This window comes from Schistocerca serialis, chromosome 1 (genome assembly GCF_023864345.2).
Source record: "Schistocerca serialis cubense isolate TAMUIC-IGC-003099 chromosome 1, iqSchSeri2.2, whole genome shotgun sequence".
Lineage (NCBI taxonomy): Eukaryota > Metazoa > Arthropoda > Insecta > Orthoptera > Acrididae > Schistocerca > Schistocerca serialis.
Window position 1 is genome coordinate 1091067917 of NC_064638.1, and position 26556 is coordinate 1091094472.

The 26556-nt window shown below is 43.1% G+C and overlaps 1 protein-coding gene and 1 non-coding gene across 2 annotated transcripts in view; one reads left to right on the forward strand and one right to left on the reverse strand.

Moving 5' to 3' along the window:
• Nucleotides 1-26556, reverse strand: part of LOC126416087 (uncharacterized) — a 691436-nt gene that overhangs the window by 313415 nt on the left and 351465 nt on the right. The gene's annotated exons all lie outside the window — the stretch shown is intronic.
• Nucleotides 7916-7987, forward strand: Trnap-ugg (transfer RNA proline (anticodon UGG)). Its single transcript has one exon. It is a non-coding gene; the product is annotated as a tRNA-Pro (tRNA).

Here is a 26556-nt window from a genome sequence, read left to right on the forward strand (position 1 = left end):
ACCTCTGGTTTAGTAGCGAGTGGTTTGATTGTTATCCGTCGATCACCTCGAACGAGAGTGTCCGCACATTCCAACAGTGCAGAAGAAACAGCCATGTGCGGCGTGCCGCCATGTGGGAATTGGGAAAGGTTTGCGCGACGTTGTACCCGTGATGACAGGCGCCTCGCCCAACGACTCATTGTGCTTCTGTTCAGTGCCAGATCTCCGCAGACATTCTGCACGCCCTATGAATCTGTGATGCTCAGGTTTTCCGCTAAATGACAGCTCTCTACTTGGAACGCACCTCCTTTAGAGACGCAACTTTTCAAGCGTACGTATAGCGCCGCCACTTATCGGAAATTCGTGAAACTACAGGGGCTGAAGATGGAATATTCCACCGTCTCCCACAACAACTTTCGCATTTTTTAACCGAAACTGGCCGAGAAAAAGAATGTGTTGCATTACTTATTGAACGCTCCTCGTAGTTACATTATGTGATCGAAAGTATCCGGACGCCACCAAAAACATACGTTTTTCATATTACGTCCATCGTGCTGCCACCGACTGCCAGGTACTCCATATCAGCGACATTAGACATCGCGAGAGAGCAGAATGGGGCGCTCCGCGGAACTCAAGGGACTTCGAACGTGGTCAGGTGATTGGGTGTCACTTGTGTCATACGTCTGTACGAGAGATTTCCACACTCCTAAACAACCCGAGGTCCATTGTTTCCGATGTGATAGCGAAGTGGAAACGTGAAGGGACACGTACAGCACAATAGCGTACAGGTCGAACTCGTCTGTTGACTGACAGAGACCGCCGACAGTTAAAGAGAGTCGTAATGTGTAATAGGCAGACATCTCTCCAGACCATCACACAGGAGTTCCAAACTGCATCAGGATCCACTGCAAGTACAATGACAGTTAGGCGGGAGGTAAGAAAACTTGGATTTAATGGTCGAGTGGCTACTCATAAGCCACACTTCACTCCAGTAAATGCCACACGATGTCTTGCTTGGGGTAAGGAGCGTAAATCTTGGACGATTTAACAGTGGAAAAACGTTGTATGAAGTGACGAATCACGGTACACAATGTGGCGATCCGATGGCAGGGTGTGGGTATGGTGAATGCCCGGTGAACGTCATCTGCCGGCGTGTGTAGTGGCAAAAGTAAAATTCGGAGGCGGTGGTGTTACGGTGTGGTCGTGTTTTTAATGGAGGGGGCTTGCACCCCTTGTTGTTTTGCGTGGCACTATCACAGCATAGGCGTACATTGACGTTTTTAGCACCTTCATGCAATTTGGGGATGGCGATTACATCTTTCAACACGATCGAGCACCTGTTCATAATGCACGGCCTGTGGTGGAGTGGTTACACTACAACAATATCCCTATAATGGACTAGCCCGCTCAGAGTCCTGAACTGAATCCTATAGAACACCTTTGGGATGTTTTAGAACGCCGACTTCGTGACAGGTCTCGCCGACCGACATCGATACCTCTTCTGAGTGCAGCACTCCATGAAGAATGGGCTGCCATTCCCCAAGAAACATTCCAGCACCTGATTGAACGTACGCCTGCGAGAGTGGAAGCTGTCATCAAGGCTAAGGGTGGGCCAACACCATATTGAATTCCAACACTACCGATGGAGGGCGCCACGAACTTGTAAGTCATTTTCCGCCAGGTGTCCGGATAATTTTGATCACCTAGTGTATGTCATATTACTCATAATGAAAGCAAGAATTTTACCAAGTTGTTTAATACAAAGCATTGCCTACGTACACGGGGATAAATCAACAATCAATTTTTATAATTTATTACAACAAAAATGCACAATTTTTATTGACTTTATGTTTCAATGTAGTCACCCCGCTTGGTCCAGCGTGGCACAAGCTTTCCCATGCGTTCCGAAAAAAAGGGCTTTCGTTAGGCTACAAGCTAGCTAAGTGTACACCGTTTCTTTTACCAGCTGATCGGAGCTGAATCGACGGCCTCTTAAAGCTTCTTCAAGTGGCTCTAACAGATGGCAGACTGGGCGAAAGCGGGACTGTATGGAGAATGCTCAAATACCACGAACGTAGTATCTGAAGAGTTTGAGCAGTGTGGGTGGCGGTATGTGGATGCGCATTGTCATGCTTCAAAAGAAACGCCTGTTATGCGTGATCTGATAAGCAGACCCGTGACTAATTTGTCTTGTTAAACATTGGAATCTGTTGTGGCTGTAGCTGGACCCCGTTCTTTCATCATCATTCACGCTCTTTCGACCACTTTTGAACTGTTCAGTTTACTGGTAAACACTTCACTGTGACAAAACATTGTCCCCGTATTGTGCTGAAAGTCCATGGACTGCAGCTCCTTGTACTCATTCAGACCACAAAAACCGGTCTCCGGAAGGGTGTTGTTTTATAGTGCAAGCAGAGAGCGGTACAGCCTTCCTTGGGTCTTAACAGCCCAAAGCGGAGTGATGTGGTAAGGCGCAACCTACCATAGTCGAAGACAACGATGCCGTCTAGCGGCTGGTGAGTACAATTAGATCCAGGTACTTATTGACTTCCCCTTTTTTTCCCGTCGTATTAAATGCACTTTCATAGTTTGTTTGATTGCCTGTCATGTCTTGACTGATTATACAATAGAAGGTTGGTTGTTTTGGGGGAGAAGACAAACAGCAAGGTCATCGGTCCCATGAGATTTGGGAAAGATGGGAAAGGAAATCGGCCTTTCAGGGGAACCATCCGGGCATTTGCCTGAAGTGATTTACGGAAATCACGGGAAACCTAATCACGATGGCCGGACACGGATTTGAACCGTCGTCCTCCTGAGTGCGAGTCCAGCGTGCTAACCACTGCGCCACCTCGCTCGGTAGAATAGAAGGAAAACTGGTTTTTAAAATCGAACTGAAAAATGCGTCGCACTTGTTCAGAAGCGTGATTGAGAGAAAAAAGTCGTTGAGAAGAGAGGAACGTATTGAAAGAAATAGCGGCAAATTACATACGAAATGAATGTAGAGAGGTGTGTAAATGCTGCATGCTTTGTAACTTTAAACAGTGTTCTTGTTATTAATTCTAAATAACGTATGTACTGGTTAAAAAAAAAAGTGCAAATCCTGGATGAGCCCTTACATTTTCCTTTGTCACATTAAACCAGCTAAAGAGTTTTCGTTGTATTAGTCACTGAATGAAATAACTGGATTTGTCAGAAAGCCTTGGTTATTACTCTTGGGAGGTGTATTTAGTGTTCATTGACCATCGTACAGGCTGTAATCCTCTTATATTTAACCTCTGCCGATGTGCCTACTTAGTAAAATGTACTTTCGCTGGGAAATGAAATGATCGTATGGCATTGTTGGCCGGTAGGCCCCCATCCGGGGAAGTTCGGCCGCTGAGTACAAGTCTTATTCCAGTCGACGCCACAATAGACGACCTTCGTCCCGGTGGTGAGGATGAAATGAAGATGACAACACAACACCCAGTCCACTAGTGGAGAAAATCTCCATTCCGGCCGGGAATCGAATCCGGGCCCACTGCATCGGAGGCTAGCACGTTACCACCCAGCTAAGTAGGCGGACTTTCGCTGGGAATTCTTGACCCTATTCTAATAAAACAGGACTACAATCAGGAGCGTAACCAGACCGTGAGCTGGTGCCAGGGCGCCCTGTTAGTTTCGCGATGGATGGTCAAATAGTTTTGAGAGTTCAGAATTTGTTCTGGATACACTTGCTGCTAGCCAGTGCCGATTATTTGTTCCAACGTTCTTCAGACTGAGTTGATAACGCCTGTCTGTGTGGCACGGCGCAGGATGCGAGTTCGGTTTGTGAAGATCTTTTTCTTTTCTTTCTCTTTTAAGTATCTGTCACCATCCCCTGCCTTTCCACCGGGTACGCCTCTAACTATAGCGTAATTAAGTTAGTTTTAACAGGTTCATATTCGTCAAAATAATTTATTCCCACAGTTATTTGTTAGGTATGTATTTCGAACACACTACTCATTACAGTATAGCTATGTACACTTCACCTTGTTTTATTGTCGGACCAACGGATGCCCACTGTGTGTTTAGCCTTCTCACTATTACGAATTTCCCAGCCAGAAGGCGTTCTTTACTCTATACCTGTCTTCGCCCTTAATCAGGTTGGCGGGAGGTAGGATGCTGGGAGACGTGCCCCCCCCCCCCCCCCCACACACACACCCTTCTGCTGTGACTGATATGACTTCTCCAGAAGCATTCTTTCTTGATCTAGGTGCCGATGAGCTCGTTTCGTTCCTTAACTCCAACGAACCAGTTGTGTACAAAAACTAAGTTTCCTAAAAACCTGTTAGTAATACACTTATGTAAGTCTGCAGGCTTTCGTGGCCCTTGTTGCTAAAGTTAAAATCTTCTTGGTTGTTAGGCCGCGTCATATTTTTCGAAACAGTGGACATTTCGACCTTTGTGCTGGAATCTTCTTCAGGTCCTTGAGCACTCTATCTACAGAGGACATCACAAGATCCTGAAGAACACCCCAGCAAAGTGGTCGAAAGAAGAAATAAGATGCGGTCTAACAATGCAGCAGATTTTAACTTCATTATTATTCGTGCTACAGATAAAACCTAGGCGAAGTACAGCTTCAGTTGCGGAGTCACAGGATTTTGCGCTGATTTTATTACAGTTATAGAAGTAAATTCAAACATGCACTGTTATGTTACCTTTTTGATGCGTTCTACCTGTCACTGACAATTTCAATACGAAAACGTTCCTTCTGTTTTTCTTTTCGGGAGATTTTTTCTCTTATTTGCTCGCTACTGTATTCAAGAAGAATATAATAATTCCAATCCCAAAGAAAGCAGGTGTTGACAGATGTGAAAATTAACGAACTATCAGTTTAATAAGTCACAGGTGCAAAATACTAACGCGAATTCTTTAGAGACGAATGGAAAAACTGGTAGAAGCCGACGTCGGGGAAGATCAGTTTGGATTCCGTAGAAATGTTGGAACTCGTGAGGCAATACTGACCCTACGACTTATCTTAGAAAATAGATTAAGGAAAGGCAAACCTACGTTTCTAACATTTGTAGACTTAGAGAAAGCTTTTGACAATGTTGACTGGAATACTCTCTTTCAAATCCTAAAGGTGGCAGGGGTAAAATACAGGGAGCGAAAGGCTATTTACAATTTGTACAGAAAACAGATGGCAGTTATGAGAGTCGAGGGGCATGAAAGGGAAGCAGTGGTTGGGAAGGGAGTGAGACAGGGCTGTAGCCTCTCCCCGATGTTATTCAATCTGTATATTGAGCAAGCAGTAAAGGAAACAAAAGAAAAGTTCGGAGTAGGTATTAAAAACCATGGAGAAGCAATTAAAAAACTGAGGTTCGCCGATGACATTGTAATTCTGTCAGAGACAGCAAAGGACTTGGAAGAGCAGTTGAACCGAATGGATAGTGTCTTGAAAGGAGGATATAAGATGAACATCAACAAAAGCAAAACGAGAATAATGGAATGTAGTCGAATTAAGTCGGGTGGTGCTGAGGGAATTAGATTAGGAAATGACACACTTAAAATAGTAAAGGAGTTTTGCTATTTGGAGAGCAAAATAACTGATGATGGTCGAAGTAGAGAGGATGTAAAATGTAGACTGGCAATGACAAAGAAAGTATTTCTGAAGAAGAGAAATTTGTTAACATCGAGTATAGATTTAAGTGTCAGGAAGTCGTTTGTGAAAGTATTTGTATGGAATGTAGCCATGTATGGAAGTGAAACATGGACAATACATAGTTTGGATAAGAAGAGAATAGAAGCTTTCGAAATGAGGTGCTACAGAAGAATGCTGAAGATTAGTTGGGTAGATCACTTAACTAATGAGGAGGTATTGACTAGAATTGGAGAGAAGAGGAGTTTGTGGCACATCTTGACAAAAAGAAGTGACCGGTTGGTAGGACATGTTCTGAGGCATCAAGGGGTCACAAATTTAGCATTGGAGGGCAGCGTGGAGGGTAAAAATCGTAGAGGGAGACCAATAGATGAACACACTAAGCAGATTCGGAAGGATGTAGGGTGCAGTAAGTACTGGGAGATGAAGAAGCTTGCACAGGATAGAGTAGCATGGAGAGCTGCATCAAACCAGTCTCAGGACTGAAGACCACAACAACAAGTACTGTATTTATTCCTGAAGCTTTGAGTAATGTTCCCTTTTGAGGGGGGAGGTAGTTGCCAGTGAGGCTGAGAATCAGGTACCTCCTCAGTTTAGTAACTTTACAAAAGAGAATGCGTATTGAATACAGACACTACGTCACATACGTTGCAGTGGCCGGGCGCGACAGAGATTCAAAGCCACAATATCAGCGTTTCTTTACCAATCACATTCCTTAATCTTAAAACTTACTGTTAACGCGTGATAAAAAAAAACCTAAAATGTTCTAGTTTAGAGCCATTAATCATATATAATATGTATGTAAGTTTTTAGCAGACACTATGAAATAGTTTTTCCTTCCATTATGAGATCATTGATGCTCGCTTGAAATAATCATCGCACTATTTCAAAACTATCAGCGCAGTAACGGCGCCTTAATCAAGAATCTTCTACATTGGGTTCCCCAGACATTTATCCTGAGGGGGAGGGGGGGGGGGGGCTGGCGTCGCAAGACTATGATTTCCACTTAGTAAGCTGTTCAGTTTCGAGACGCTTTTATATGTCTCACAAAAAATTTGTTATATCTCATGAGAATTGACACACTTAGCTACTCAAACGAAATCACTTCTAGATGTATAAGAGGATTCGGTAACGAATGCAAATTTTGTGACCCAGATTACAGGGGGGGGGGGAGTACCCCTCTTGCCGCCCCCCCCCTCGCCACCCTCTTCCAAACGCATATGGTTTACTATGTTGAGTTGTTTAGTCTTTCATTAAACATGGCTCCTTATGGCAGTCTCTCCTCCTAGCTAGAATACAGTAACTGGTGCAAAGGGCGAAGAAAAACCTAATAGATACAACCGTAAGGGAAACGTGAATAAGTGTGTTACAATTTGAATCTACTATACATTAAAAAGCAGGTGTGATGCGAACTACTGTTTTTCGGAGTTCAGTTTCCGGAATTAAATAGTAAGTGGCTGCAACATACAAATAAATGCGACTAAGAGCGTTTGCAGAATCTAGTTTTTGCTCAATGTGAAACGAGCTATGCAGCTACGATTCATTATACATAGTGGATACCACATCAGGCGGATTTATTTAAATTAAAAAGGCCGATGATTTATGGTTTCTGGTTGTTAATTTAAACAAATCCTCCTGACGATAGGTGTACAGTCGTCCGAAATGCTTAATGGATATATTAGTAAAATCACTGGTTACAACTATGTGTACACTTCATTTGATTTTTGTGGTTTACTCTAGCACAACAAAAATATGGTGCTTCAGACAGTTGCTGCATGTTTTAAATGCGTTAAAATGTAAAGGAATCTGCGTGAGCAACTAAAGATGCGCACCACGCTCTAAAGCCGATAGGAGAACTAATTAACGACGCGCTTGGTTGCTGTTCATACCGGATTACGACTCGAATGTGTTCACTACGGCACCTCAAGAGGCATATGAGTCAGAGTATCATCGGCAGTCGCAATCTGTAGATCCCTGACATCGTTCATAATGAAACAAACATTTAAGGAAAGACGTTAACCCCTGTTCAATGAAGGAGCACTCACAAAAGGTCGTAAGAGCACTTCAACAAACTTCACTAACTGCACCAGGTTTTAACAAATCAAGATTTACACGACATTCTGGTGTTGATCCAGTAAAATAGCTTTCACTTTGCTTCTTTCGCCTGTTGAAAAGGAGTGTTCCCCAAAGGCTTATTCTAGCGTGGCAACAGCTCCCTGAGAGAGAGAGACACCACATTGTTTCGTGACTCACAGACCAGCACGCGAGGCGCTGGAATGTGTTTGTCGAATATGACGGCAAAGAACATCTTTCATAACGGGCTCAGTGGTCTAGGGGTATGATTCCTGCTTTGGGTGCAGGAGGTCCCGGGTTCAAATCCCGGCTGAGCCCTCCAATTTTATCACCAGGAAGTGAATATACGAATACAGTCCTAATTCTCTGAACATACACAATAGTCCAATACTAAAACCAAATATATAATTTTATGTATTGTATTGTATTGTGTGTTAACGAGGGACCTAGAAACGACGGAGAGGCTCCGTCCCCGCCGCAGCCGCAGTGGTCCACAACCCCACGACGACTACTGCAGTCCACTGCACCCCTCCGCCGCCCCACACCGTACCCAGGGTTATTGTGCGGTTCGGCCCCCGGTGGACGCCCCCCCCAGGGAACGTCTCGGGCATGGATGTGTGTGATGTCCTTAGGTTAGTTAGGTTTAAGTAGTTCTAGGTTCTAGGGGACTGATGACCTCAGAAGTTAAGTTCCATGGAGCTCAGAGCCATTTTGAACAACGAGGTCATTAGAGACGGAGCACAAGCTCTGATTGGGGAAGGATGGTGAAGGAAATCGGCCGTGTACTTTCAAAGGAACCACCCCAGCATTTTCCTGATACGATTTAGGGAAATCACGGAAAACTTATATTAAGATGGCCGGAGACGTGTTTGAACCGTCGTCCTCCCGAATGCGAGCCCAGTGAGCTAACCACTGCGCCACCTCGTTCGGTACGATTCCACGCATTAGAAGAAAACAATCGTGAAGCTATCCATTCTCATACTAAGGGATTGTAACAGGCAAACCCATAGTGAAAATCCGAATATAAACTGGAAGAAAAAAAAGGGCAAGTGTACACGAGCCGCTAATCTATACATATTATAAAGGCCCTCGTCGCGTTTTTCTGTCTGTTTTGCGGCTAATCTCTCGAACTACTGTAGGTATTTTGGTTACGTTTTCACTGTCAGCCTAATTCACGAGGAAGTTTTGTGTTTTTTTATAAATATTATAAAAAATCGTCCGGTCATGGATACTTAGTGCTATCCATAAAATAATTCACCAGAAGATCGCGACAAGCAGCGAACTTCATACAGCGCTATTGTGTACGTGATGCAATTTACTTATCTATGTTAATTACTCTCTTATTTGTTGTGAGAAACAGAATCTGGCAGTGGACCACAAATGGACTAGCTAGCATTACAAGACCTGTAGCACTACCCCTGACGTTTCGTCCAAAGCTACGTTGGACATCTTCGGCGGTGTTCCTGGTTGTGCCGAGTCTTGCCGGCTAACGAGTCGGACGTCGAAGAACGGCCTAAATACCTTGGAAAGTGGGCGTGGCTGGATTTCACGTGATAGCAGAGATAAACCTTGTCAACCCGGAAGAATTCTCCGCAGCTGAAACATCCGGTCGTGAAAGGCTTCATTGTATGTAAAAATGTTATTCTGTATATTGTCTGTATTGAGGTAGGTTTCTGTTTTGACTCACAGTAGTAACGCGTGTAGGATTTTGCTAAAGCGGAAGATAAATTTGTTAAAAAAAAAAAAAAAGACTATGGTTAGCTGTGCTCATGTGTCAATCAGCGCCAGTTCTATAAACTTTAATCCGTTTGTGCGGGATTTTGAACTCACACCTTGATACGAATCGGGAAGTAGTCTGAAATACATCGAAGAGAAGAACCGAGAAGTATTTGCTAAACGAAATCGATATGGAGACTGTGGAAATGCGAGTCAGTGTGATCCACAGCTAAGCAACTGTCAGACTTTTCCGTTATTGAAGGAGACCGATATCGGTAATTTAGATTACGGATGTGGGCTGTGAGGGAGGAAGGAAACCAGTTAGTAGAAGGTCCAGGTCAAAAGTCTGGAGTGTGGACTAGCTGCATTTTAACGGTGTTCGCCTGTTAACTGTGACCTTCCGAAAGGTGGTGTAGGAGGACTGAAGACGAGAACGATTCTAATTACTGCTTATGTCAACGAAAAAGGGTCGTTTTATTTCCAGTTACAAGGAGTGTGATTTTTAAAGCGGTCGCAAATTAGTACAGAGCGATATTTGTTTTATCGATTTTTTTTTGAAGAGAAGTAAAGTACGAGGAATAACTAGTACTCCAGCAACGACTGGGCAGCGCTGCTGCAAGGGCGTGGCAGCCAGCACGGTAGAGGGTGGTACTCGAGTTGCTGCTGGACTAATGGCTACTCTTTCCGTTTTTCTGTCCCTATTAATACAATCCGCAGAACAAACATCGCACTAGACTATTTTGGGACCGCTCTGTTGAATAGACATGTTTGATCCCGCTTTAGAAATAATTTTGTTTCTAGCAAACCGACGCTTTCCATTGAAGTTGGGCGTCGCACGAGGCATGTGATGAGCACTATTTGTTTGGGATTACTTCGTCTAACATGACAGAAAATAAATCGAAAAAATATGTCGCATCACCAGTGAAAATTTGTTCAAAAATGTTCAAATATGTGTGAATTCCTAAGGGACCGAACTGCTTAGGTCATCAGTCCCTAGACTTACAGACTACTTAAGCTAATTTATGCTAAGAACAAAACACACACCCATGCCCGAGGGAGGACTCGAACCTCCGGTGGCCGGTCGGAGTGGCCGAGCGGTTCTAGGCGGTTCAGTCTGGAACCGCGCGACCGCTAGGGGGACTGATGACCTCCGCTGTTAAGTCCCTTAGTGCTCAGAGCCATTTGAACCGAGCCTCCGGCGGGAGGGGCCGCGCAGTCCGTGATATGACGCCTCAAACCGCGCGGCTAAAAATTTGTCTTAGGAGAGATACCCGTATACCTGGTATCACCGTTCAAACATTTGATGAAACTTTCTGATGAGACGTTTCTTAAATTAAATAAATTAACTGTCTGCCTTCAGGCATTTGCTCTCCTCAGACACCATGTTGTTATCGAACATGGTGACTGATGGTAGAATTTTATAAGCCAGTACAAGTCCATTAAAAACTGCTTTGGTACTTCAGTTACACGGTGAGCATATAGTTGCTCTGCCTAATAACAAAACAACTTATATGGACAGCATTTAAAACACTTAACATTTCATTGTTTTCTTCCAAATCATATTGGGATCTTCATTATCATTTGATGGTTACGTTGCCTTCGTACAGGGATGGATAGCTTCTTGATCATTTTGATAAATCTAAGACACAGTCTGGATGAATAAAGAAACCATATCAATAATATTACCGTACGTTACATAAAATTGTATGTTTGATTATAGAATTGGACTATTGTGCGAGGATGTTTAGAGAATTAGGACTGTATTCGTATATTCACATCCTGGTGATAAAATTGGTGGGCTCAGCCGGGATTTGAAACCGGGACCTCCTGCACCCAAAGCAGGAATCATATCCCTAGACCACTGAGCCCGTTGTAAAGATATTCTTAGCCTTCACAGTCGACAAACACATTTCAGCGGGTCGCGTGTTGATCTCTGAGTCACGAAACCCTGGCGTCTTTATCAGTAAACTGGCTCACTAGAATACGTCTTTGGAAAATATTTCTCTCTTCGACGGACGAAAAACGCAAGGTTAAAGCTGTTTTATTAAATGGACACCAGGACCTTGCATAAAACCTCTTCTTGCTGCGAGAATACTACAGCTGTAGTGGCATCCCGGATGTCTGTCCCTAAAATGCCTGGATTCTTCCTCGTCCTCTTCTGTTGAACTTCTCTCCATAGCCACACTTTCTGTGCTCTCTTGGACAACCGGTTTCATCCATTCTGTAACATGCCCAGACCATCCTAGCTGTCTTTCTTCTATTCTGTCCATAATGTCAGCATGTAGCTCTTAACATGGTCTGGCATTTTATATGATTGATTGTACTGAAGTGACAAGCCGTTGATTTTAGGGGCCTTAACTTCTACAAATGAATACACAGATCGTTGCTGACACGTTTCGTATGGAGATGCTAGATCACATTACTAAGTGAGTTTTTGCTTATGTGAAGTTTATTTCTTGTCCTTCTGAAGAAGATGCGTGTAAATCCGTTGAAGCCATGGTTAAGGTTAGTTGGAAACCACCATTTATTGCAAATGGTTCGCTGTCTTATTCACCTGCTGCCCGTAATACTACAATGAGTCTGTGTCAATTATCTTAGTTTCTCATTTATGACGTGGTCAAGTCGGGAAATACTACATGCTCTCCTGAAGTGGTCCGTTTGTAAAACTCTCAAGTCTCTTATTTCTTTCTGTGAGTTCTCAGAATTCACTCCCATAAATTGTTACTGGTTCCCAGATGAATTTATATAGCCTAAGTACATTTTTAACCTTTAAATACAGTTTTTAGGACCAAAGTATGGAATTTAATTCCTGAACAGTCATCCTTCCCTGGTTCAGCGTGCTAGGTGATGCAGTAGTTGGCACTGTGGACTCGCACTCGGGAGGACGACGGTTCAAACCCGCGTCCGACCATCCACACGTAGGTTTTCCGAGATTTCCCTAAATCGCTCCAGGGAAATACCAGGATTGTTCCTTTGAAGCGGCACTGGCGATTTCATTCGCCATCCTTGACACCATCCGAGCTTGTGATCCGTCTCTAATGATCTCGATGTAGACGGGACGCTAAACCAGATACTTCTTCCTTCCTTCCCGCCTGATCCGTTTTTGGATATCTGTGTCACATCCTCCTTCACGTGACAGGGCACTACCCAGGTACTGAAACTCTGTACACAATTTAATAACCTGTTCGTCAATGTCGGAGTTACTTCCATCTTCTCCACAACCTAGATATTCCGCCTTTTCAGACCCCACTTTTTATACTCTTTCGACAACTCCCTAAGCATGTAAGATCTATCCCCTTCATAGTTTGCTGCAGCGACCTGATCATCAGCATAGAAAAGTGTACACATACACTGGTTCCCTACATCAGCGCACACACACCCGTGCAATTTCTACAACATAAATCGATTGCCTTTTCCACATACAACTTGAAGAGTTTGGGAGACAACAGCATCCTTGTTGCAGTCCTGTAGCTATTCTAGGGGCCTCTCTAGAAATTTCTTTCCCGACTTGTAGATGTTTTATAAATCCTGATTTGCCCGAACGTGAAGCAGTTTGTGGAGTGCTGTTACCGACGATTTCAGAGTGCACTTTAGGCTTCGTAACAAAATAGCTTTGCCCGCATCTCGTGGTCGTGCGGTAGCGTTCTCGCTTCCCACGCCCGGGTTCCCGGGTTCGATTCCCGGCGGGGTCAGGGATTTTCTCTGCCTCGTGATGGCTGGGTGTTGTGTGCTGTCCTTAGGTTAGTTAGGTTTAAGTAGTTCTAAGTTCTAGGGGACTTATGACCACAGCAGTTGAGTCCCATAGTGCTCAGAGCCATTTGAACCATTTGAACAAAATAGCTTGCATCGACATTATTTAATGCCCTTAAATTTTTTTTGTTTCTTTCAATTCGTGGTGGGAGTTTCACTATCGATTAACTAGTTACAGTGCCTTCGTATGGGAATCGGTGGATCTTCCCGTCTTGGATGTTACTCCAATTCATGAAAGACGATTGGCGGGAGCGAAGTCACAAGGTTCCAGCAAAAATGGGAAGTCTCAAGCACAGCCTGCATAAATAAAGAAATCAAATCAATAATATTGCTTATATACGAATGTATGTGTCCGAAAGAACAGAGACCACGCGGGATCCGCTGCTGTGATACATACACTGCTGCAAATATATATTTGAGGTTCGCCGATGACATTGTAATGCTGTCAGAGACAGACAGCAAAGGACCTGGAAGAGCAGCTGAACGGAATGGACAGGAGGATATAAGATGAACATCAACAAAACCAAAACGAGGATAGTGGAATGTAGTCGAATTAAATCGGGTGATGTTGAGGGTATTAGATTAGGAAAGGAGACGCTTAAAGTAGTAAATGAGTTTTGCTATTTGGGGAGCAACATAACTGATGATGGTCGAAGCAGAGAGGATATAAAATGTAGACTGGCAATGGCAAGGAAAGGGTTTCTCTTGAAGAAAAATTTGTTACCATCGAATATAGATTTAAGTGTCAGGAAGTCGTTTGCGAAAGTATTTTTATGGAGTGTAGCCATGTATGGAAGTGAAACGTGGACGATAAGTAGTTTGGACAAGAAGAGAATAGAAGCTTTCGAAATGTGGTGCTACAGAAGAATGGTGAAGACTAGATGGGTAAATCACATAACTAATGAGAAGGTATTGAATAGGATTAGGGACAAGAGCAATTTGTGGCACACCTTGCCTAGAAGAAGGGATCGGTTGGTAGGATAAGTTCTGAGGCATCAAGGGATCACCAATTTAGTATTGGAGGGCAGCGTGGGTGTAAAAGTCGTAGAGGGAGACCAAGAGATGAATACACTAAGCAGATTCAGAAGGATGTAGGTCACAGTAGGTACTGGGAGATGAAGAAGCTTGCACAGGATAGAGTAGCATGGAGAGCTGCATCAAACCAGTCTCTGGACTGAAGACCACAATAACAACACACACACACACACACACACACACACACATATATATATATATATATATATATATATATATATATATATATATATATATATATAGAACGACGACGTCGATTTTGATCCGATGACAGCATATGGCACCTGGGGGATAGTAGATACCCTGATGATGATTCCAGTGTCGTCCTCCAAAAGATAGCATAGCATAGTTACCACAGCGCCCTATGAGCCTATTATTTAAAAGGGAATGATCACAGCTAGAAGGCTAGGTGTGGTGCAAACGTGTGAAGTGAGCTGTCAGCCATACCACGGAGATGCACTCGTGCTTCCAACAGCCGACTGAACAAGTTTGAAAGGTGTCAAATTGTGGCCTTCCGAGTGTCGGGATGGTCCTTTAGGAGCATCGCCACACAAATTGGACGTGCTGCGTCAGTTGTGCAACGATACTTGTATCAGTGGTCAAGTGAACATTCTCACATCCGTAGACGAGGTTCTGGACGTCCACGCAGCACAGACGCCCGCCAGGATCGTACAGCTACCACAGCACAGGTAAGAGGTTAAGAGATTTTGTGAAGCCAGATTTGTCAACACAAATTCTTGCGAACCACTTATTAGCAGTGAGACTGAGGGCACGCACACCGTTAGTCTGTCTTCCACACACGCCACAACACTGAGGAGCATGCCTCGACTTCTGCCGTCAGATGATCACTTGGAAGATGGAATGGTGCAGTGTAATCTTGAATGATGATAGCAGATTCTGCCTGCACCCAAGTAATGGCGCAATAGGCTGCATGATGCGCAACTTCATTCCCAACGCCCATGGCGAAGTCCATCTTTGCAACCAAGACACCATGCAGCGCGGTACAGATGGGCCCAACAATATGCCGAATGGACTGCTCAAGATTGTCGTCACGTTCTCTTCACCGATGAGTGTCGCGTATGCCTTTAACCAGACAATCGTCGGAGACGTGTTTGGAGGCAACCCGGTCAGGCTGAACGCCTTAGACACACTGTCCAGAGACCGCAGCAAGGTGGAGGTCCCTGCTGTTTTGGGGTAGCATTATGTGGGGCCGATGTACGCCGCTGGTGGTCACGAAAGGCACCATAACGGCTGTACGATACATGAATGCCATCCTACGACTGATAGTGCAACCATATCGGCAGCATATTGGCGAGGCATTCGTCTTCATGGACGAAAATTCGCGCCCCCATTTTGCACATCTTATGAATGACTTCCTTTAGGAGAACGACATCGCTCTACCAGAGTGGCCAGCATGTTCTCCAGACATGAACCCTATCGAACATGCCAGGTACAGATTGAAAAGGGACGACGTGACCCACCAACCACTCTGAAGGATCTACGCCGAATCGCCGGTGAGGAGTGGAACAATCTGGACCAACAGTGCCTTGATGAACATGTGGATAGTATGCCACGACGAATACAGGTATGCATCAATGCAAGAGGACGTGCTACTGGGTATTAGAGGTAACGGTGTGTACAGCAATCTGGACCACCACCTCTAAGGGTCTCGCAGTATGGTGGTATAACAAGCAATGTGTGGTTTTGATGAGCAATAAAAATGGCGGAAATGATTTTTATGTTGATCCCTATTTCAATTTTCAGTACAGGTTCAGGAACTCTCGGAACCAAGGTGATGCAAACCTTTTTGATGTGTGTATTATTTCAATATAACCCTGACAACATATACAACACATGCTGTAAACATTATATTTCCCCGAGATGCACATCATGAGATGCACAGGATGATTATATTGTGTTTAATTTGAAAACTATATTCGCATTTCACTAATGACTTACGAAATCTACGACTATCTGCGTATTAACTGCTTCCTCGATTTTTACCGAATAAATCCTCGCAACACATTTCGCTAACTTCCGCGAGAGTATAGCACTTTGACAGTGTTAGATAAGCCAAAACTGAGAATTAACCGTCTCATTACGGTGGGTGTGGAGAGGCAGGGGGGCTTTCTGCCCCCTTTTGAAAACATTTGCTTATAATCCAGTCACTTAGTTAATATTTTAAATTAAAAAAAAAAGATTTTTAATGACTTTTCCACCAGATTCCAAAATGTGTTAAGTTTTTCAGTAAAACTTAATCCAAAATTTTTTTTCTTTAGGGTGGTCATAAAGTATCCATCTGTTGGTAGTACACATTACCTGAAAATGCGTTGATATTGCTAAGAGTGTGCTAAAACATGTGTATACGTTCTGGACGCTCTGGACATACTTTAAAAGTATGTTGTTATTGTAAGTGAACAACAATTAAGGATTTTTTTGGGGGGGGGGGGGTGCATAAAGTACCACCGCCCTCCCTCTTCTAGTAACGCGTGTTATGGAAAATGTGTTGCTACTGCTAGGGTTAAAGCTACGCAGTAACGCATAACTCGGAAGGAACTACAACAAAAAATATTAGGAAGGAGGAGTTGAGTAAAAATCCCTGTTCCGTTGTTCAAAACAAATTTCCCTGATCTACTCAGCGCAATAAGACTACCGATGTGCATTTCCGTGCCGGCCGTGGTGGCCAAGCGGTTACAGGCGCTACAGTCTGGAACCGCGCGGCCGCTACGGTCGCAGGTTCGAATCCTGCCTCGGGCATGGATGTGTGTGATGTCCTAAGGTTCGTTAAGTTTAAGTGGTTCTAAGTTCTAGGCGACTGATGACCTCAGAAGTTAAGTCGCATAGTGCTCAGGGTCATTTGGAACCATTTGAACCAAGGTATGAATTTGTTGCCACACCCGCCTTATTCACCTGATATGGCCCCGCCAGACTTCCATCTCTTCCCAAAACTGAAAATTTTTTTTGTGGACAAAGATTCAATTCAAACGAAGAAGTGATAGCCGGAGTTGACAACTATTTTGCAGACCTGGAGGAAACTCATTTTCGAGACGGGATCAAAGCAGGGGAACATCGTTGGACCAAGTGCATTAATCTACAAGGAGACTACATCGGAAAATAAAAAAAGTTTCAGTGATGTAAGTACTTTTTTTCTATTCCGTTCTGAGAACGTTTCAAACCAGTATATTCTACGAACACGAAGATGTTCAGAAGGCCGTCATATCAAGAATAAATGTAGAATGCAGGACAGAGATCTGTTCTCATGCTAAATAGACTAGATAGACTAAATTGACTAGACAGTACGTACTTTATCATCCTCCATTATCTTCAGGGGAATATTTTTGAAAAGACATAACATTGTTTTGACACTTCATCATCGCGGTTTAGGCTCCGCGGATTTTTTACTGAAATTGATAATAAATTGCAGGAAACATTTGCTTTGATACAAACATGGTAACGAGAAGAGATAATTTGTTTTCGGGCTATTCGGACAGGTGGTCATAAAGCGTCTTGATATATATATTGAGGGTGATTTTCGAGAGTGTAGCAAATTTACCTTCATTAAGTGACCTTTCCGTCTTGAGATTACACGCCTGTATTTTAAAAAATAATATGTATGCCATTACAGAAAGTTACAAACAGTGGGGTTGAAAGACTGATTGCTATGGAAAGAAATAGTGAAATGGAATTAACTGTGGGTACACATCCATCTATTTCAGTATTATTGTATAGCATTCTACAGTGAGAGAGAGATTCGAAAACTGTTTTTACAAGTGAATTTATAACTGTATCATATTTCGTAACAGACGCGTCACAATTTTTCGACCACAGGGAAGTCATGTAAAACTGCCCAGAGCACTACAAACACTTGACTAAATTCTCTGAGTGGCTCAAAATAGCAAGGATAATGTCATTATGGAACATTTTGATGCACGGAACAACTAACTGTGTGTAAAGTACAAACAAAAGCAACTTTGAACGTAGTAAAACCAGGAAGATACAAGAAACCAAAATAAATTAGGAAAACACGAAAACGGCTAAAAAATAAAATAAAAGTTGAATCTCAAAAGAAACAAAAAATAAACGTAAGGTCAACACTCGTAATTCAGAGAGCGCAAGCAGGAAGTAATTGCTTGTCCAGGCAGATGAATAATGCGCAATGCTTAATAAAAATAAAACCTATAAATTTTAAACATGAGGCAGCAGAGGAGACTTGCTTCTTTCTCCTCGCGCGTGGAGTAATACGTTACTACCGAATAACGTTTCCTACGCGATGAGTCAGCAGGCTTTTCGTGTGGAAACTGATGAAGTGAGCCCTTTCCTTTAGTAATAATTTTTGCTCTGTACGATTTACTCCGCCCATCGCAGGGTTAATTAAATTAAATGCCCTTTGAAAAAATAATCTAAGAAGCGTAGCAAGGATTGCAAACATTCTAATGTTATGAACTCAGATAATGGAGAACTTCAAGAGCGTGGAAAAAGACCCTCGGCACATTACTGAAAATAACATTATGAAGTACAGACAATGACGACCATATGGTAAAGGGTCTATTCGTGCACGGTGAAATGTTGCTTGTTGAATAATAAACATAATATGCCTCAAATGTTTGATTAAGGCTAAAATACATTAAGAATAAATTTTCTCTGTGTAAATAAATCTGTAAAATAAGGAGAAAAGGAGCCATGATTTAATGGAGGGGACGTATTTTAGTTTTCTATTCCGACAAAGAATGTTGTAGAGAAATGATTATATATTGAAACTTTCCGATCTGTAAAGCACGTTGAAGGCAGTCGCTGTAATTTGTTTTTGGATTATATAAAAGCAGGAGCTGTGAGCTCTCTCTCTCTCTCTCTCTCTCTCTCTCTCTCTCTCTCTCTCTCTCTCTCTCTCGTTTGTTTTCGATGGCTGTTTCACAAAATGTAATTGTCGCTCCCGCATCTGTAACATTTGGTTAAATAATTACGCTAATTTAATTACAATAGCCGTGTTTGAATTAAGAACCTACTCTTCTTTTCCAGTCATGCCACATCTCAATTTACTATGTTGCATTTTAGAAATTTTTCAGGTTGCAGCGAAGTAGAGTTGCCGACGAATTGTTTGGTGGCCACAGCCGAACGTTACTGGTGTTCAATCGGCAGCTTACTGTATTAAACTTTTATTTCGGCCTCCATGAGATCTTTTCTACAGATCTTTACGATCAGTATCTGGGCAATATAATTATGCAAACTTCATAATTTTGAATTCGGTCACTGGCCTCTTAAAACACGTCGGTCAACGTTCTCGTCAGTCTCATAGGAATCTGATGCTGGTTGGCGGAATATAGTTTCATTATTAACAAGTAGAAATTTTCTGTGCACCATTCTATCGTTTCAGGAGCTTTTCCACCAGCAAAAGTGATAAATATAATAAAACTATATTTTTTAAAATATCTGTAATATTATAACAGACATTTTTTATGAATAGAAATCCTTGTTCCCGCCTCGGATCCCGTACCGCTAGAAACCACGGTATACGACGCCATAACAACACTGTCTCAGAATGAAGACAACCAAAGTTAGAATCCTGGTCTTCAGATTCTGGCTAGAATTTGGCGGTTTACCTCAGGTCAGGAGAAACTGCGATGTTTCCTTCAACAGTACCATGATTAGCTCTTTCGGAATTATCCATAGCACTCAGCAGCCCACAAAGCCAATTATGCAGCATACACCCCCTCCTTACAAAATTTCTCAATCTGCCTGCTTAGTTGAGTGCTAACGTCTTTGTCTATCATGCAGCGGGCCCGGGTTCGATTCCCGTACATGTTAGAGATTTTCTCCGCCCATAGACTGGACGTTGTGTTGTCCTTATCATTATCAATGACGCGCGCGTCGCCCAATGTGGCGTCGTCTGAAATAAGACTTGCACCCGGTGGCCGAACTTCCCCGGACGGAGCCTTCCAGCGATCATTTCATTTCATTTTTTTACAACATTTCTCAAGCAGTATCATCCAAGACAATTGATCACCAGTAAACGGTGAATAGCCTGCAGAGAAATAAGAGTCTGAGCTGAAAGAAACTTTCCCCCACCTGGAACTCGCATCCGCTCCAGTGCCGTCTTCATCTTTCACAACTCTGCGTGGTACTCTGAACAGCGGCTTGCTGGGATTGTTTTAATAATACGATGTGGGAAAATAGCAGAGCACTCGATGTTGTCCCCAGCTGAAACCCATCTGGAAATACCACTATTTGTTTTGCAATACTCCAATAAAATGCCATTAAAACTCTGTTTAGAAACCATAAACAGAGTGCTCATCTTGTTGTACTCTGTCATGACCATATTTAGTGTGGGCCTGTCAAACAACCTGGCAGGATCTTTGCTCCCTCTCTGTTTAGGAACTAGCATATCTGTCACACCGATAAGTTGGTTCAGGTGGGTCAGGACATTATCCTTCTTCTACAAAGGCAGGAAAAAGATGTGTAATTTTAGTACAAACCTGAATAAATTGGGATCGACGGAAACGAGGTAGCTGATAGACCAGCGAAATCAATCTGCCAAGGAAACACTACGGTACACTATTCCGGCAAACGGGAAAATTACCTACTTCTAAACACCGCAAGTGTCTTGGCATTTCGCTGCTGCCACCTGAGTTACATTTGCATTAGAGTTTTCCAAAGTCACCAACAAGTCGATGATATCAAAACTAAACGATTTAGTTTAAGACACCATAGTTTCGTAAGTGTCGAACACGTGCTAAGAAAGAATTTCAGTCAATGATGCTACATGGAAGGACTTTTTCAGTTTCCTGGTCCCTTACTCACGGCATGTGGCATGTAATACTGTGATAGCCCAGAGCTTACAGCGAAGGGTACAACGAAACAGAAAAAGAGACGGACTGCGAATAGATTGCATAAATGAGGGAAATTAAGCTCTTCAAAGAGCTATTGTGACGTGGAGAAACAAAACACACTGGATAATGACGAGTTCCTTAATGAGCAAATTCTGGTGTCTACAGAATTCCTTAAGAAAAATAAGCTATTTTTGCTTTATATTCTAAATTTATATTTAAACAAAAAATGGTTCAAATGGCTCTGAGCACTATGGGACTTAACTTATGAGGTCATCAGTCCCCTAGAACTTAGAGCTACTTAAATCTAACTAACCTAAGGACATCACACACACCCATGCCCGAGGCAGGATTCGAACCTGCGACTGTAGCAGTCGCGCGGTCCCAGAATGTAGTGCCTAGAACCACTCGGCCACTCCGGCCGGCATATTTAAACACACTGATTATTATTCTGTGTCAGTAAGACATATTTATAAAAATTTTACTCTTTCACTCATCGATGCAGCGTGAATTAAGATTACATGATAGCTTGTCGTTGTAATTCTTCTGAGTCAAAGATAAGCTATCGTTCGTCACAGCAGCAGGTAAACTTACTAACTCGCAGGCCATATTTTATAACAGAAGTATCTATCACCCACCTAAGTCTTAGAGAACAGTTGGTCCACCTGCGGAGTCACCGGTATGGCTGAAGCAATCGCATTACTGCGTGGCTACGAATGTATCGATAAATCTGGCGATATCGTTCTTTGTCTATCTACTTATGAAAAATTCTCAATAGAGCTATAATACTGGGTGGTTCTTTGTATTAACATCGAATATTCCCTGTTTAAATAATAAGACCTGGTTCATATACGCAGAACGAAGCGTTGTTAAAGAAAGACAAGCTTGCTGCAGAGATTTGTACATGAAAAACATTATTTTAAAACTGATTCACTATTAGACTGCAATACCAGACTTCAATAGACAAGTCCGTAAATTTATTTTCCAAGCCCCTTCATCTTTAAATGTAGATTTAAAGATAATTTACTGAATTTTGAGTCCAATGTCACCTGTGTGCCATCTCGCTCGGCACGTGACAGTAGTTCGTTCGCAGTCATAAACGACAATGCAACTACCAAATAGCACTCCCAGAGCGCCCTTTATAGCTGTATAAGCTTTACTACCTGTATCAGGCCTTAGAAAAGCAGGACTTAGAGAGATTTAACTTTGCCTCCTTCCTCTGGCGGAAAGGAAAGTGTTCTCCAAACAATCATGCTGTTGAGCCATCTCCCTGGGAGGTGCCAACGCTACTTCGTGACTCACAGACAGCACGCAAGGCGCTGCGATGTGTTTGTCGAATGTTAAGGTAAGAACATCTTTCTTAACGGGCTCAGTGGTCTAGGGGTATGCCGGCACGGTAGCTCAGCGTGTTCGGTCAGAGGGCTACGTGCCCTCTGTAATAAAAAAAACTGAGTTAATCGATCATCAACGAACTTAAACGGATGTCTTACGACGTCCGCCCCGAGCAGATGCAACGAACAAAAGCGAAAAAAATGAGATTTAAAAAAAAACGGGTATGATTCCTGCTTTGGGTGCAGGAGGTCCCGGGCTCAAATCCCGGCTGAGCCCTCAATTTTATCTTCAAGAGGTGAAGAATAGAACACACATCAGAGTCTGGAAGTGCTGTGAATAGTAGTCTTACAATGAATGCAAAAGTACGTTCCTGTGTAGAGCTGTAGGGAGAAATACTAGTCTGTAAATGTTTCTATTTAATATCTTTAATGAGGCAGGTTATGCTTCGGATTTGTTACTTTCATTGTGATGTTCGGCCTTTGAATTTTTTCCGGTAGGCTTCGGTTCAAATTCGCTCTGCTATCCAGATTAAGATTTTCTGTGGTTTTCGCAAATCAATGACGCTCATACAAAGCCAGCAAATAATGCCGTTCCTAATGAAGTTAACAGGCGAATATATGAACAGAAATGCATAAATAAAGATGTTTGATTTAGCGAAACTTTCCCGAGATTGCTTTAGATATATCGGAACGATTCCCTCACACCAGTAGGGTAATAGACGTTAACTGAGTTTCATAGCCTGTAAAAGAACATTAGAATAGTTTATTGTTCCTTTCACAGTTTACATCTCTTCTACCATGCTATTATACAGAACAGTCTTGATCACGCAAAAACACTTTTATTCATAAATGGTGACGAATTTCGAAATGAAGTGGATCATCATAGGAGCATACTCTGTAATGTAGAGTACAACACACTAGAGGGAAATATGTAACATAATAAACATTATGTTAAACATTACTTATTCGATGTTATACCCAGCGATGACGTGCGGAGATGATGGCACGGAGCGGGAACTGTGGAGACCACCCACTTATGTTGACTGCTGACTATGTGGCGGTATCGTGGAATTGAATAACAAAAGCCTCGCCCCCTTGCCTATTCCCCAACGTCATCTTTAGCCAATAGGATACAATGTATGCAGTACATGTCATACAGCATGCATATAAACTTTAATATTATGCTAAATATTATCGTAAGTTATGTGTCAGTAACAACTGATAAGTTATACAGTTAAAATTTTACATAATGTAACATTAAAAAGTATAACTGACCAGCCCATGGCATAGGTTAACGTGTTACTAGGCTGCCCTCTGCAGGACTTTCTTGTGTACTAAGGATGGGTTGCTACGCCGCTGCCACATTGCATTCGGCTCGGTCGCGCATGATCTTCATATTTGCAGTGGTTGTAAGTCGTCCTTCAGCGCCGACCGCCAACATTTTATGCAGTGCCGTGTACTGCGTGTGGTTACACGGGTTATCTTCAGTACATGACGCTACATAAAATGTTGCGGTCGGCGTTGAAGTACGAATTACAACCAATGCAAATATGAAGATCATACGCGGCCGAGCCGAATGCGATATGGCAGCGGTGTAGCCTCTTTGATCGCTGTCTATAAAGCACCCACTTCACTAAGTAACCAGCGGCGTCGTACAGCCCATCTTTACTATACAAGAAAGTCCCACAGAGGGCAGTCTAGTAACATGTTAACTGATAACATGGACTGGCAATTATACCTTTTAATATTATGTAAAATTTTCCAACTGCATAACTTAACAGCTATTACTTACACATAACTTACGATAATTCCTAGTACAGTATTAAAGTTTGTGTGCCTGCTGTACGACATGCATCGCATACGTTGATCCTATTGGCTAAAGATGATGTAGGATGACAGGCAATGGGTGGGGCTGCTGCTATTTAATTCCATGTCACCGCCACACAGTCAGCAGTCAACATCAGTGCATGGTGTCCACAGTTCCTGCTCCGTGCCATAACCTCCACACGTCATCACTGGGTATAGCATCGTACAGTTGATGTTTAAATTCATATTTATTACTTTACATGTTTCCCTCTAGTCGGCGCTTTTGCACTTAAATAAAAGCACAATAGGCAAAAATTTAGTAACCCTTAGGAGACTTCACGGTAATACCTCGTAACACTACTTCTAGCATTGACAATGGCCTTAATTTGGCGCGAATGAGTGTCCGCAGGTTTTTGCAGGTATGCCACATCCAGCTGAAGCCACTCATGGATGATTGATGCTACCAATCTACGAGGATGTTGACTGCTACGTTTCACCCGCTGTTTAAAATAGTCCTAGAAATTTTACGCGGGTAAGTCAATTATTATCCGCAAAGTAGTTATAAAATTTTATTGTAATCAAATAGGAAACTCACAAGAACATCATTTTTTGACATAGTCTCCTTGCGTTTCAACGCACTTGGTCCATCGTTGTACAAGCTTCCTGATGCCCTCATAAAAGAAGGATCTCGGTTGAGCTGCGAGCCAGGAATGCACTGCTTCTTTCACTGCTTCGTCCGATGCAAATCGACGGCCCTTTAATGCCTGTTTGAGTGGACCAAGCAAGTGATAGTCAGAAGGGGCAAGATCTGGACTATATGGAGGATGATCCAATACTTCAAAATTGAGTTTCTGGAGCGTTTCACCAGTGTGGGCAGCAGTATGCGGACGGGCGGGCATTGTCGTGCAACAACACAGCACGTTTTGACAGCAATCCTCGGAGTTTGCTTCGAATTGCAGGCTTTAGCTTGGCAGTAAGCATCTCTCAGTAACGTACACTGTTTATTGTTGTGCCCCTTTCCCCATAATATTCCAGTACTGCACCTTGTGCGCCCCAAAAACCGTAAGCATCAGTTTTCCTGCGAACGGTTGGGTCTTGAACTTTTTCTTGCACGGCGAATTTGGATGTTTCCATTCCATACTCCGCCGTTTACTCTCCGGCTCGTAATGATGGATCCATGTATCGTCACCAGTAATGATCCTGTCTTAGAAGTTGTCCCCTTCGTTACCAAAACGATCCAAATATTTTTTGCAGATGTCCAAGTGCATTTCTTTATGCAACTGTTTGAGTTGTTTCGGGACCCATCTTTCACAAACTTTATGAAACCCAAGTCTGTTGATGATTTCGTAGGCAGAACCGTGACTAATTTTCAGACGATGTACCACTTCGTTAATAGTTAATCGTCTGTCTAAGAGAATCATTTCACGTGAACGCTCAATGGTTTCTTCATCTGTGGCGGTAAACGGTCGTCCGGCTCCTTCATCGTGCGTAACACTTGTGCGACCATTTCGGAATTTTTCAATCCATTCGTAGACACTCCGTTGTGGCAAAACACTGTCCCCGTACTGTACCGAAAGTCTTCGATGAATTTCGGCCCCTGGTACGCCTTCCGACCACAAAAAACGGATCACTGAACGTTGCTCTTCTTTCGTGCAAATAGACAGCAGAACAGCCATGATTAACAACACGGCAGCGATAATGAAACTATCCTAGCAGCTTGAAAATTGCAAATATATAACAACAAATAAACAACACTGGACTAATGGACTCGCATTCCGGAGGACGACGGTTCAAACCCGCGTCCGGCCATCCTCATTTGGGTTTTCTGTGATTTCCCCAAATGGCTTCAGGTAAGTGCCAGGATGGTTCTTTCGAAAGGGGACGGCGGATTTCCTTTCCTAATCCGATGCGATGACGTCGCTGTTTGGTTCCCTCCCCCAAACCAGTATGGCATGGAGTCTAAAAGCTCTTGACAGGATTCCAGAAGTATGTGGCACCAGATGCCTACGACAGGTCAAGCAATTCCCACAAATTACGGGTGGTGTTTACGGGCACGCAGTTGGCGCTCGATATGCGTTCCAATAGGTAGAGTTCAGGAACATTTGCTGGCCAAGACATCAATGTGAGTTCACTATAATGCCTCTCAAAGCACTGTTGCACGAGTCTGACCTTGCGGGAGATTTCAAGCATGAAGCGATGTAGATGGTCCGCAATAATGTTCACGAAGTTCATTGCTGTCATGAAGCCATCTATTACCACCACAGATCCCATGGAAGCCCAACTTAATTCTGCCTTCACCGGCGTGCATCTGTGACGCGGAGCATGTTTCGTGGTCATTCGCCTGATGACGGCGCGTAAGGGCCCAGCCATCGACCTTGAGTTACAAGAAATGCGATTCATTCGACAGGCGACACATTTCTATTGATCC